At 42.2% G+C, this 15,198-nt stretch overlaps 3 protein-coding genes and 1 long non-coding RNA gene across 10 annotated transcripts in view; 2 read left to right on the top strand and 2 right to left on the bottom strand.

Annotated features, from left to right (window-relative positions):
* The window catches only part of LOC138950133 (uncharacterized), an 8,710-nt gene extending 1,618 nt beyond the window's left edge, over positions 1 to 7,092 (bottom strand). The window contains exon 1 of the long non-coding RNA XR_011450517.1: positions 6,997 to 7,092. This is a non-coding gene — a long non-coding RNA (uncharacterized lncRNA). The remainder of the gene's footprint in view (positions 1 to 6,996) is intronic.
* Positions 1 to 15,198, bottom strand: part of LOC138951192 (uncharacterized) — a 521,013-nt gene that overhangs the window by 166,659 nt on the left and 339,156 nt on the right. The window lies entirely within an intron of this gene.
* Positions 1 to 15,198, top strand: part of LOC138951188 (uncharacterized) — a 433,764-nt gene that overhangs the window by 347,190 nt on the left and 71,376 nt on the right. The window lies entirely within an intron of this gene.
* The window catches only part of LOC138951193 (uncharacterized), a 139,824-nt gene that overhangs the window by 89,530 nt on the left and 35,096 nt on the right, over positions 1 to 15,198 (top strand). The gene's annotated exons all lie outside the window — the stretch shown is intronic.

Raw genomic sequence — 15,198 nt, 5'->3', positions numbered from 1 at the left:
GAGACACAGAACAAGATCACAACAACATCAAACAAACAAGTCTGCATTGAGACACAGAGCAAGATCACAACAACATCAAACAAACAAGTCTGCATTGTGACACAGAGCAAGATCACAACAACATCAAACAAACAAGTCTGCATTGAGACACAGAACAAGATGACAACAACATCAAACAAACAAGTCTGCATTGAGACACAGAACAAGATGACAACAACATCAAACAAACAAGTCTGCATTGAGACACAGAACAAGATGACAACAACATCAAACACACAAGTCTGCATTGAGACACAGAACAAGATGACAACAACATCAAACAAACAAGTCTGCATTGAGACACAGAACAAGATCACAACAACATCAAACAAACAAGTCTGCATTGAGACACAGAACAAGATGACAACAACATCAAACAAACAAGTCTGCACTGAGACACAGAACAAGATGACAACAACATCAAACAAACAAGTCTGCATTGAGACACAGAACAAGATGACAACAACATCAAACAAACAAGTCTGCACTGAGACACAGAACAAGATCACAACAACATCAAACAAACAAGTCTGCATTGAGACACAGAACAAGATCACAACAACATCAAACAAACAAGTCTGCATTGTGACACAGAACAAGATGACAACAACATCAAACAAACAAGTCTGCATTGTGACACAGAACAAGATGACAACAACATCAAACAAACAAGTCTGCATTGAGACACAGAGCAAGATGACAACAACATCAAACAAACAAGTCTGCATTGAGACACAGAACAAGATCACAACAACATCAAACAAACAAGTCTGCATTGAGACACAGAACAAGATCACAACAACATCAAACAAACAAGTCTGCACTGAGACACAGAACAAGATCACAACAACATCAAACAAACAAGTCTGCATTGAGACACAGAACAAGATGACAACAACATCAAACAAACAAGTCTGCATTGTGACACAGAACAAGATGACAACAACATCAAACAAACAAGTCTGCATTGTGACACAGAACAAGATGACAACAACATCAAACAAACAAGTCTGCATTGAGACACAGAACAAGATGACAACAACATCAAACAAACAAGTCTGCATTGAGACACAGAACAAGATGACAACAACATCAAACAAACAAGTCTGCATTGAGACACAGAACAAGATGACAACAACATCAAACAAACAAGTCTGCATTGAGACACAGAACAAGATGACAACAACATCAAACAAACAAGTCTGCATTGAGACACAGAACAAGATGACAACAACATCAAACAAACAAGTCTGCACTGAGACACAGAACAACATCACAACAACATCAAACAAACAAGTCTGCACTGAGACACAGAACAACATCACAACAACATCAAACAAACAAGTCTGCACTGAGACACAGAACAAGATCACAACAACATCAAACAAACAAGTCTGCACTGAGAGACAGAACAAGATCACAACAACATCAAACAAACAAGTCTGCATTGAGACACAGAACAAGATGACAACAACATTAAACAAACAAGTCTGCATTGAGACACAGAACAAGATGACAACAACATCCAACAAACAAGTCTGCACTGACACAGAACAAGATGACAAAAATCAACAACATCAAACAAACAAGTCTGCATTGAGACACAGAACAAGATCACAACAACATCAAACAAACAAGTCTGCATTGTGACACAGAACAAGATGACAACAACATCAAACAAACAAGTCTGCACTGAGACACAGAACAAGATCACAACAACATCAAACAAACAAGTCTGCATTGAGACACAGAACAAGATGACAACAACATCAAACAAACAAGTCTGCATTGTGACACAGAACAAGATCACAACAACATCAAACAAACAAGTCTGCATTGAGACACAGAACAAGATCACAACAACATCAAACAAACAAGTCTGCATTGAGACACAGAGCAAGATGACAACAACATCAAACAAACAAGTCTGCATTGAGACACAGAACAAGATGACAACAACATCAAACAAACAAGTCTGCATTGAGACACAGAGCAAGATGACAACAACATCAAACAAGTCTGCACTGAGACACAGAACATGATCACAACAACATCAAACAAACAAGTCTGCATTGAGACACAGAACAAGATGACAACAACATCAAACAAACAAGTCTGCATTGTGACACAGAACAAGATGACAACAACATCAAACACACAAGTCTGCATTGAGACACAGAACAAGATGACAACAACATCAAACAAACAAGTCTGCATTGAGACACAGAACAAGATGACAACAACATCAAACAAACAAGTCTGCATTGAGACACAGAACAAGATGACAACAACATCAAACAAACAAGTCTGCATTGTGACACAGAACAAGATCACAACATCAAACAAACAAGTCTGCATTGAGACACAGAACAAGATGACAACAACATCAAACAAACAAGTCTGCATTGAGACACAGAACAAGATCACAACAACACCAAACAAACAAGTCTGCATTGTGACACAGAACAAGCTCACAACAACATCAAACAAACAAGTCTGCATTGAGACACAGAACAAGATGACAACAACATCAAACAAACAAGTCTGCACTGAGACACAGAACAAGATGACAACAACATCAAACAAACAAGTCTGCATTGAGACACAGAACAAGATCACAACAACATCAAACAAACAAGTCTGCATTGAGACACAGAACAAGATGACAACAACATCAAACAAACAAGTCTGCATTGTGACACAGAACAAGATGACAACAACATCAAACAAACAAGTCTGCATTGTGACACAGAACAAGATCACAACAACATCAAACAAACAAGTCTGCATTGAGACACAGAACAAGATCACAACAACATCAAACAAACAAGTCTGCACTGAGACACAGAACAAGATGACAACAACATTAAACAAACAAGTCTGCATTGAGACACAGAACAAGATGACAACAACATCAAACAAACAAGTCTGCATTGTGACACAGAACAAGATGACAACAACATCAAACAAACAAGTCTGCATTGAGACACAGAACATGATCACAACAACATCAAACAAACAAGTCTGCATTGTGACACAGAACAAGATCACAACAACATTAAACAAACAAGTCTGCATTGAGACACAGAACAAGATGACAACAACATCAAACAAACAAGTCTGCATTGAGACACAGAACAAGATGACAACAACATCAAACAAACAAGTCTGCACTGAGACACAGAGCAAGATGACAACAACATTAAACAAACAAGTCTGCATTGTGACACAGAACAAGATCACAACAACATTAAACACACAAGTCTGCATTGAGACACAGAACAAGATGACAACAACATCAAACAAACAAGTCTGCATTGAGACACAGAACAAGATCACAACAACATCAAACAAACAAGTCTGCATTGTGACACAGAACAAGATCACAACATCAAACAAACAAGTCTGCATTGAGACACAGAACAAGATGACAACAACATCAAACAAACAAGTCTGCATTGTGACACAGAACAAGCTCACAACAACATCAAACACACAAGTCTGCATTGTGACACAGAACAAGATGACAACAACATCAAACAAACAAGTCTGCATTGAGACACAGAACAAGATGACAACAACATCAAACAAACAAGTCTGCACTGAGACACAGAACAAGATCACAACAACATCAAACAAACAAGTCTGCATTGAGACACAGAACAAGATCACAACAACATCAAACAAACAAGTCTGCATTGAGACACAGAACAAGATGACAACAACATCAAACAAACAAGTCTGCATTGTGACACAGAACAAGATCACAACAACATCAAACAAACAAGTCTGCACTGAGACACAGAACAAGATCACAACAACATCAAACAAACAAGTCTGCACTGAGACACAGAACAAGATGACAACAACATCAAACAAACAAGTCTGCACTGAGACACAGAACAAGATGACAACAACATCAAACAAACAAGTCTGCATTGTGACACAGAACAAGATGACAACAACATCAAACAAACAAGTCTGCATTGAGACACAGAACAAGATCACAACAACATCAAACAAACAAGTCTGCATTGTGACACAGAACAAGATCACAACAACATTAAACAAACAAGTCTGCATTGAGACACAGAACAAGATGACAACAACATCAAACAAACAAGTCTGCATTGAGACACAGAACAAGATGACAACAACATCAAACAAACAAGTCTGCACTGAGACACAGAACAAGATGACAACAACATCAAACAAACAAGTCTGCATTGTGACACAGAGCAAGATCACAACAACATCAAACAAACAAGTCTGCATTGAGACACAGAACAAGATCACAACAACATCAAACAAACAAGTCTGCACTGAGACACAGAACAAGATCACAACAACATCAAACAAACAAGTCTGCATTGAGACACAGAACAAGATCACAACAACATCAAACAAACAAGTCTGCATTGAGACACATAAAAAGATGACAAAAATCAACAACATCAAACAAACAGGTCAACCGATCTCACTAGAGTTGTAAATTGAGCTTGAAGAAATCTGTTTTTGTTCAATAACTCACATAGTTTGTGTGAGTGCTAATTTTAAAGGTGTTGTGTTTTTAAGTCCCGGGTCGTTGTTTATGTTTGTCGGTAAAGTAATTTACCAAACACAACAACACAATTCCCAAATCAAATAACAGATGAATAAAAAAAAACAGTCTGTATAAACGGAAGCTGTTTATGACTTATATTACCGAGCTATCCAAATTGCAGCAACACGAAAACAAGTCGCATGAAGCGATATCAAAATATTGTGTCTAGACACCAAATCAAACAATGACATCACTGCCTAATGGCCTCAAGACTTATTTTCTTCAGTAAATCTTCTCCAGCAACCATTTTCCGGCTGTGACTCTCAAATTTGATGGAAACATGCCATATTTTTGTCATGTCTGCTGATAATCAACACCTACAATTGTGTGAAATGTGGAGGCTTTTGTTCCCAAAATTGCGTTTGTTTGTTTGTTTGCTTAACGCCCAGCCGACCACGAAGGGCCATATCAGGGCGGTGCTGCTTTGACATATAACGTGCGCCACACACAAGACAGAAGTCGCAGCACAGGCTTCATGTCTCACCCAGTCACATTATTCTGACACCGGACCAACCAGTCCTAGCACTAACCCCATAATGCCAGACGCCAGGCGGAGCAGCCACTAGATTGCCAATTTTAAAGTCTTAGGTATGACCCGGCCGGGGTTCGAACCCACGACCTCCCGATCACGGGGCGGACGCCTTACCACTAGGCCAACCGTGCCGGTTTGTTCCCAAAATGACTGAGAGAATATTAAATGTTTTACAAACATAACCCCGCTGTGACCCCAAAATGTGACGAGGGTAAACCAAACTAGGGTCAAGTTGACAAATGATCAAACCCTTAAAGTGTTCAGCGTTTCAAAACTCTAGCTTCAAAAACGCCTGAAATAATGTCAATGTAAAGTTACTATGAATCGAACATGACCCCCTGTGACCCCAAACTTGACGAGGTTCAATCAAACTAGGTCAAGTCGGGACATTATCAAACCCTAGAAGTGTGCAAGGTTTCAAAGTTCTAGCTTTTCAAACATCCGAGATAACCTCAACGTTAAGTTTTAATAAAACGACAATGACCCGCTGTGATCCCAAACTTTGATGAGGGTCAACCGTTTCCAAACTGGAGTCACTTCGTGAGATCATCAAACCCTAACAGTGTGCAGTTTCAGAGGTCTAGCTTGAAAACACATCCGAGATAACCTCAACGCTAAGTTGTTTGTCCACGGAAAAGGCCCAACGACCGGCCGGACATCCGGACGGACACATATGAATCCTTAGACTCAGGTGAGTGAAATATCGACAAAGGCTAGTCCGAATCAATACGGAATATTATCCGTTCTACCCTGAAACCCAACAACTGTCGTGTGTAAAGGTGTTTCCATGTGACCCACTCCCTGACAAATTCAAATGACAAGAAGCACTGAAAAACAAATGGTGGCATCTTACGTCACCACATCAGGGCACTTATACACTGTGAAACTTGAGGACAGACATACACTCACGTCTGACTGTCATGGCCACCACTAATTGCCCAAAGTATTCCACATAGTCACTTAGACGGCCTTAACCTTCACCGGATCACGCTTTGGACTACACAGTCCGGATGATGTGGGTCGTGTACGACCCATACTTTCCAAAGAAGGATTCAAGGTAAAAAGTATGGGTCGTACACGACCCACGCCATCCGAATAGGGATACACGTTTTGCCGCCTCTTCGCAGAGTATGGGTCATACACGACCCACCGTCGCGATATAACCTTCGTGGTTGAAAACGACGTTAAACACCAAATAAAGAAAGAAATACACGACCCACGCCATCCGAATAAGGATAAACAACGTAAAATTCCTTACGTAATTTCATATGGGTCGTCCACGACCCACATCATCCGGACTGTGTAGTTCAAATTACGTCATCATTTATTTGTTTGTTTACAAAGATAATCGTTCAAACGTTGGGCACTGGGAAGGTCGTGTGGTGATTGGAGATTACATGAAGTCTCAATTAAAAACTCCAAATAGTTTCAGAGATAAAGACGATTTTGTGAGGCTCTGGGTCGTCCACGACCCACGAACCATGGTGGAGGTTAAATGGGCATAGAAAGTTTGAGTGAAATGACCCGGAAATGATTGAGGTGCGAAATTTGTCAAAATAATGTTTTTGCTAAGTTGACAATACTGTTTTATTTTTTTAATCAGAGGTATCCGGATACGAAAAATCGGGGATATAAGAAAGGAAAAAGTAATTCCCTTTGCCTTTCTTATGAGCGAATTCCACTGTACTTATTCGTGCTGATTTATGTGACGATGTTAGATTTGTGTGATAACATGTCTGTCTATACAAAGTTTCTATCCTCGTGACTTACTCAATCAATCAAGAAATCAAGAATACTCTTTTTTGTCTTAATTGTCAAATACCTGGTCTGACTATACGTGCGATCTCCTTAAGTCCAGCTGTCGGGATGTGCCCCTCGCCGAACCCTCCAGCCACCACCACACAGTCGTAGACATCTGAAAACACCCACACACACACATACACACACAAACACACACACCACACACACACACACACACACACACACAACACACAGACACACACACACACACATACACACACACACACACACATATATATACACACACACAAACACATACACACACACACACAAACACACACACACACACACACAAAGACAGCCATACAAACACACATGAATAATAAGAATATTTATAATAATAATTATAATGAGTGTCAGTAAGTACTGGTGTCACATGACTGATGTGAAACAGTTGATTTGCTAATGGAAATGCACTTAACAAAACTGTTATTGCGCTCTTGGGGTGCGCTAACAATCCCTGAGAGCTTATTCAAGCGCCTCCGCCCCTTCTTTCGATTTGAGAAGGTTCTTCTCACCCCCCGTATTCACCCCGTATAGTCAAGGCTATACCGACCGTGCGCCTCCGCCCCTTCTTTCGATTTGAGAAGGTTCTTCTCACCCCCCGTATTCACCCCGTATAGTCAAGGCTATACCGAGCGTGCGCCTCCGCCCCTTCTTTCGATTTGAGAAGGTTCTTGTCATCCCCCGTATTCACCCCGTATAGTCAAGGCTATACCGAGCGTGCGCCTCCGCCCCTTCTTTCGATTTGAGAAGGTTCTTCTCGTCCCCCGTATTCACCCCGTATAGTCAAGGCTATACCGAGCGTGCGCCTCCGCCCCTTCTTTCGATTTGAGAAGGTTCTTCTCACCCCCCGTATTCACCCCGTATAGTCAAGGCTATACCGAGCGTGCGCCTATGCCCCTTCTTTCGATTTGAGAAGGTTCTTCTCACCCCCCGTATTCACCCCGTATAGTCAAGGCTATACCGAGCGTGCGCCTCCGCCCCTTCTTTCGATTTGAGAAGGTTCTTCTCACCCCCCGTATTCACCCCGTATAGTCAAGGCTATACCGAACGTGCGCCTCCGCCCCTTCTTTCGATTTGAGAAGGTTCTTCTCGTCCCCCGTATTCACCCCGTATAGTCAAGGCTATACCGAGCGTGCGCCTCCGCCCCTTCTTTCGATTTGAGAAGGTCCTTCTCATCCCCCGTATTCACCCCGTATAGTCAAGGCTATACCGAGCGTGCGCCTCCGCCCCTTCTTTCGATTTGAGAAGGTTCTTCTCGTCCCCCGTATTCACCCCGTATAGTCAAGGCTATACCGAGCGTGCGCCTCCGCATCCGGACTCTTTGGCTTAGTCAATGATCGTGATGTACGAGGTATGATCCAAACAAAATGATCAAACCGCGGTTATACAAGTCTCAGGCCACTGATCATAAAAAGTAATATATCATTTGAAAGGCCAAACATTTAACTGGTATACCTCTAAGAGATGACGTCATTAGGTTACTACGTCATACATGACGAGGTTTTAAAATACGTCACTTTTAGGTTGTGCTTCAAAACGGGGTCTTTTGTCAAGTGCCATGAAAATCTTCACTTCTTTGAAAGAGTGTGTGTAGCTGGATGATGGTACAAATAAAATGTCAACAAAGCTGAAGATCGTTGCATGAATCAAAGCTGTTTTATATTCTACAATCTGACAAAAGAAAAGGAAATCAAAACTGGGGAAAAGGGGAATAACTCTGACAAGCCAAAGAACTTCCGATTAGCACTTCAAACGAGAATAATTTAGCTGCTGTGTCAACATTTAATAACTAAGATTAAAAAGTGTACATGCAAGTTTTAATTGCAAAGCTTAAACTTTTATTTGGAACAGTGCAGAGAAAATCTTCTCAATAATCTTCTGCTTCAAAAGCTGGCCGCAAAATGGGTGGCTCTGTAGCTGACAAGGGAACGGAAGGAGCATCGATCCGGGTTCTCTCGCACGCGATCTGCTCAACCGTTGTGAACCCAGTACAGTCAAACACGCCGAACTCGCCCGGGGAATGAAGAATCGTTTCGCTTATCCGAGTTTGTGCATATCCGAGTTCGGATAAGCCAAACCTTTCCCAAGAAATTACCATGCAGTTCGGCTTAAGCGAGTTTTTTTCAGGATAAGTTGTAAAATCACTTGGACTCTCTCTCTCTCTCTCTTTCTCTCTCTATCTCTCTCTCTTCTCTCTCTCTCTCTCTCTCTCTTCTCTCTCTCTCTCTCTTTCTCTCTCTCTCTCTCTCTCTCTCTCTCTCTCTCTTCTCTCTCTCTCTCTCTCTCTCTCTCTCTCTCTCTCTCTCTCTCTCTCTCTCTCTCTCTCTCTCTCTCTCTCTCTCTCTCTCTCTCTCACTCTCTCTCTCTCTCTCTCTCTCTCTCTCTCTCAACTGCTAGAGGGAAAGACTGGTTATATGAATTGTTCCTTAATTGGACCACCGGATCTCAACCCAATCGAACACTTTTGGGACATCATGCAAAGAAGGATTAATGCCCTTGCCCGGAGACCCCGCACAGCAGCAGAACTGCGTGCTGCCGTGACCCAGGTGTGGGCTCAGGTCCCTCAGCAGCAAATTAATCACCTCGTCCTCTCCATGTACCGGAGGTGCGCCACAGTCATCAACGCCCAGGGAGGAGCAACACGCTATTGACTTTCAACAGTCTTCAAACAGTGTTCAGTGGAACATGGCGCGTCATGCTCTCATCCCAATACACTTTTCCGTATGGTTTTTGTATCGGTCAATTCGTTTCCTTGTTATTGTTAACCCGAAATAATTAATTCGACATTAAAATTCATGGGTAAGCCATCTTCACTGCAGCATTTGCGTTTCTTTTGCCTCTGAGTTTATATATCGATGGTGTTTTTTGTGTGTGGTAGTTAAACAATCAAGCATTTGTGTTTAAAATGTAGCTTTGCCTCTGTCTGTTAAGTAATGATTAAATATTTTAAAAAATAGTCAAAAGAAAATAGATTCAATATGGACCTTTAATAATTGTTGTCTATACACATTTCATAATATGTGACCCTCCACCACGGAATGAGTCGCATGTCACCTTTGCATGATTTTCATATTTTTACATTTTCCTTCAGAGTTTGTTTATGCTCTATCCAGTGGTGAAAACCGTTTTAGAAAACAGCGAAAACTGTTTGAGTTATAAGCCTGTGACAAAGGTGACCCTCACATTGTTACCAGACACTCCCCGGACTTATATTAAGCCTAGCGCAGAACCGCGCGAGGTGACAAGCGACTCATTTCGTGGTGGAGGGTCACATATAACTAAATTTTTCAGAAGCCAGAGTTTCACGTGATTTGACATGCACCGGAAAAAACACTTGAGCTGAAGGTTGACACAGAATATGGTCTCTGTCGTCATAATTGTTCCGCTTGTTTCTTGTGTGCTTTTGTTGAACGACGGGATTCAGTCCCCAAAGTACATGATGTGAATGCGTGATATATTGTGTAAAAAAAATGCCATCTCAGACGGCATTAATAGGTAACATGCGCCTTGAGTCGCCTTGTGTGGTGAGATACGTGCGCGATATAAATCCTCGTTAAAAAAGGAAAAAAAAAAGAAACTGCACCAGAAACACCATGAACCATGTAGATAGCGGAGGGAAGGGGGGGAGGAGGAGAGAGAGAGACAGAGAGAGACAGAGAGAGAGAGAGAGAGAGAGAGAGAGAGAGAGAGAGAGAGAGAGACAGAGAGAGTGAGAGAGAGAGACAGACAGACAGACAGAGAGAGAGACAGAAGAGAGAGAGTGAGAGAGAGAGAGAGACAGAGAGAGAGAGAGAGACAGAGAGAGACAGAGAGAGAGAGAGTGAGAGTGACAGAGAGAGAGAGAGAGAGAGAGGAGAGAGAGAGAGAGAGAGAGAGAGAGAGAGAGAGAGAGAGAGAGAGAGAGAGAGAGAGAGAGAGAGAGAGAGAGAGAGAGAGACTCGTCTTCGACTCGTCGGCATTATTCTTGTCTCGTCTAAATATCGGACCCTATTGCTCCGCTGAAAACACAATAGCTGTTAATATACGCACACCAGCAAAGGGAAGTGTCTGCAGTTTAGTAGTAGTGCTATTGTCACGTAGCGCTATCGACACGTAGCGCTATTTACACGTAGTGCTACAGTACATTGGTTGTTCACAAAATAGCGATATCGACACGTAGTGCTATCATTGAGACGTAGAGATAATGGCACGTGTGAATTGTGTCAATAGCACTACGTGCCGATAGCACTATTGTTTTCGGCAGTTTGTGTCGATAGCACTACAGAAAATAGCGCAAAAGATACGTAGCACAAATGACACGTAGCGCTAGTGGGACGCACCGGGTGTTTTGTTGCATTACACAACTCTAAGGAGGTCAGCACTCTCGGGTCATCTGATGATGGCTGTGTCCTTCAACGGGTCTATTCACAGTTCATACTGAGGAAGTGACCGGAAATGACACTGTAGCAGAAGGCATTGTGGGACGCCATTCAGCTCGAGTGTTTGTTCCGGCAAGGACTGAGAGACAATTTAACCGAAACTCACCTTTGTTCAGTGAAACGTTGGGGTTTTCCGTGGGCTGCGACGAGAAGTGTGTCAAATGTCGCAGTGGTGGGTGTTCATTGTTCTGTTTAAAGTCCTGACAGTCGGTATGGCTATCCGGGACCAATGTCGCACAGTATTGTACAATGTCGCAGAGTAGATTGTCAAGCGAAAGAGCTTTTAACGGACTAATCCTGTCTCTCTGTCTGTGTCTCTCAGCATCTATATGGCTGTCTGTCTGTCTGTCTGTCTGTCTGTCTGTCTGTCCCTCTCTCTCTGTCTCTCAATGTCTCTCTGTTCAATATGTGTTTTGTAGCACGGACTAGCTGTAAGACATAACCTTATGGACCTAACGCCGCTTCCATTGGTTAATACAGTTAGCGAGTTTGATCCCTCCCTCTCTCTCTCTCTTTCTTCCTCTCTCTCCCACTCTCATTTTCTCTATATCTCTTTCTTCATCTCTTTGCCTTCCCCTCTCTCTCTCTGTTCCTCTCTCCCTTCATCTGTCTCTCTCTTTCTTCATCTCTCTCTCTCTCTGTCTCTTGTTCTTCCTGTCTCTCCCCCCCCCCCCCTTTCTCTCTCTCTCTCTCTCTCTCTTTCTCTCTCCCTCTCTCTCTCTCTTTCTCTCTCCCTCTCTCTGTGTTTCTATCGCACGTAAAGAGTATGAAGTTTTGGCTTCGCTTCGATCAGGAATATGTTATTGTCGTTGAAAAGGCAAAAGTACACGACATGGGCTTGTTATGTCCACAATGTTTTTTTACAAATACGGTTTTGTTGAAGTGTGGGAAGCACAAGGTGTTGATGATATTTCCACGTTTGTAAGAGAATTTCGCCAAAGATGGTTTAAACAATGTTTTATTAAATCAAGCATGATACAATGATACAACGATAAACAATAGGAACACGAGCTCAAACGAAAGCTTATATTACGCGCCCTACGTAAATGGAAAATAACACAAATATGATGTCGGACACAACATTACTATTACACTGTGGAACTATCTAGATCCAAATACTAGTTAAAGCAAACCAGAAATAATAAGAGAAAGCTAGCAGGGGAAGAGGGGGGGGGGTGAGGAGAGAACGGTAGATACATATAAGGAGATGAAGGTGGTCAGCGCGTCGATTGCTTTAGACAAGATTGGCATAGTTCCCTGGAACCCCATGTGTATTATAATCTGTATTCGTCATTTAAGCAATCCTGGTATACAAGAATTTTGAGGAGATTGTCACGCTTCAGATTTGGTATGTCACCCTTAAATATATATTGTCTGAGCCGCCATTTTGGAGAGTTTTCTGACGATTTGGACCTTAAACAGTTCAAGGGACATTCGCCGTACTGTAATTTAGAAACACCTTGAATGATTTGATCAAAACAGTTGTGCCAAATAATTACATGAATTTCAATCAGCGAGCGGTTTGCATCGCCTAGCACTCCTGTCAGGTGTCAGGACTTCCGGTCGTCATCACTATTCATTTAGTTTTCATAGATACCAATTCGTCAATGTAGATAAAGACCGTTCGATTAAGGAAGTCAAATGTACAGTCTAGCTCACCCAGGCAAAGCCCGTGCCATACAGTTTTAAACGCTTCGCACAACAGACACAGACACAATGTCGGTTGGAGAATATCAAGGTCTGCAATGACTACCCCACACCGCGTTCAGATTTGAAAAATAGAACGCTCAAACACTAATTCTAAGACCTTCCACGTGTGTATTGTCATCTATAATTCAACTCCAAAAATGAACTCTGTAGCTCTTGGCTCAATTGCAGATCTGTATCTCTGGGAACAGTGCATGAAATACTCAGGGTCGAAAGGTAGGACGAACATTAATTATGACTCGCTCAAAGAACGTCCCAATGAGAATTACAGTCAGGGATACCCACTCAAAACACAGCCGTTTTCCATTTGAGGAACTCAGAACTAAAACGTTTTTATGTTAAGGTATTCCTGGTGTGTCACATAATTGCAACCCCCAACCTGAACTGTATAGCTCTTTTGCCGATTTGAGACAGTTTTCTTGTTAGCTATAAGTTATTTTTAATAACCGTTATTTACAATATAAATCCAAAGTAAGTAACGTAGACAGCTAGCCCTTTCTGTTCAGATGATATACACTTGAAACGGAAGTTCATTTTTAACTTGTTTGTCCCGGATATAATGGGGTCAACCTTGAATTGATAGCCTCAAAGTATTATCAGTACCCATCCATGTTTAGAACGCGCCAATTACTTATATCTTCTACACATGTCAAAGAAGTAAGACGAGTAGCAACGTTTATTTAATTTTATATACCTCTACGAATTCGCACTTTGAAAAATGCCCAATTGCAAGATGTAGGACCATAATGTGGCTTTTCATGCTTCTTTCAAACTTTGTTTGCTTGTATTCTGTCACATGCAGTCTTGTTACGGGCCGGAGGCTTTACAGATAACACTCTCTCTCTCTCTCTCTCTCTCTCTCTCTCTCTCTCTCTCTCTCTCTCTCTCTCTCTCTCTCTCTCTCTCTCTCTCTCTCTCTCTCTCTCTCTCTCTCTCTCGATTATAACAATTTTGTTTGCTTAGATCAGGACTAGCTGTAAGAAAGGTCCTACGGACCTAATGCTATCTTTCCTGTAATAAAGTTCAAATATCTCTCTCTCTATCTCCCCACTTTCTCTCTCTTCCTCTCTCGCTCTCCTGCTCTCTCTCTCTCGCTCTTTTTCTCTCTCTCCCTCTCCTCCCCTTCTCTTTCTTTCGCCCTCTCTCTCCATCTCTCTCTATCTCTCGCGCGCTCTCTTCTTCTCTCTCCCCCTCTCTCTCTCCCTCTCCCTGACACACGCAGCCAACCAGAATGTGACCGTGAGCTCTGTGAGGGAAAACCGATGACGAGCAACATCCGGTACAGCAGGACACTGACAAGGATGCTGCTCGAGAATGGTCTTGCTATGTGTACTTTCATACCGTATATATATATATAGACTTGCATTGTAATCAATGTACTCACATACCGTATATAAGGACATGCAATGTGTGACAGTTTCGGTCAGTATTGAACGGATGATAGCCGGCGCGCAGCTTTTTCTGATTCAGGCTGGAAATTATTCGGACTCTAGTTCTCCAGCGGGGAAACTCACAAGTATAAAGAAAAGCGTAGCTCGCCTTTGAGCAACACACACATCAGCGGTGAGAATAGGCAGCATCTGATTTGAGGAACAACAGACTGCAGAGCTCTTTTGGTGTTGCACAGAATTGAAGGGACCGACACCTAACGCAACACGTGAACCGCAGTCATACGAGGAGCGCACGTTGTGAAAGAAAACAGCCCGAGCAGCGTTACAGGGAGCCTGGTGCAGTTGTCATCGTGACTGAAAGAGGTAAGCTGATCTCTGTCTCTGTTTCTTTGTCTCTGTCTCTCCGTCTCGGTGTGTGTCCCTCTGTCTCTGTGTCTAAGTGTCTGTCTCTGTCTTTCTCTGTCTGTCTGTCTGTCTGTCTGTCTGTCTGTCTCTGTCTCTCTCTTTTAAAATATGATTGTGTGAATATGCTTAACCGATACTTAGCAGCTTCACATATATCCCTACTACTGCATGTAGTTTTTCTCAAAACTGAGTAATTTCATTGAAAGTTGGTTGCATGGGGCAATCTAGTGTGATATTCATGCACTTTATTTTTTGGTTGCATGGGGCAGACTAGTGTGATATGCATGCACTTTATAT

This window comes from Littorina saxatilis, linkage group LG16, assembly GCF_037325665.1.
Source record: "Littorina saxatilis isolate snail1 linkage group LG16, US_GU_Lsax_2.0, whole genome shotgun sequence".
NCBI lineage: Eukaryota > Metazoa > Mollusca > Gastropoda > Littorinimorpha > Littorinidae > Littorina > Littorina saxatilis.
The sequence above is the reverse complement of the archived record's forward strand: the minus strand, read 5'-3'. Positions and strand labels throughout refer to the sequence as shown.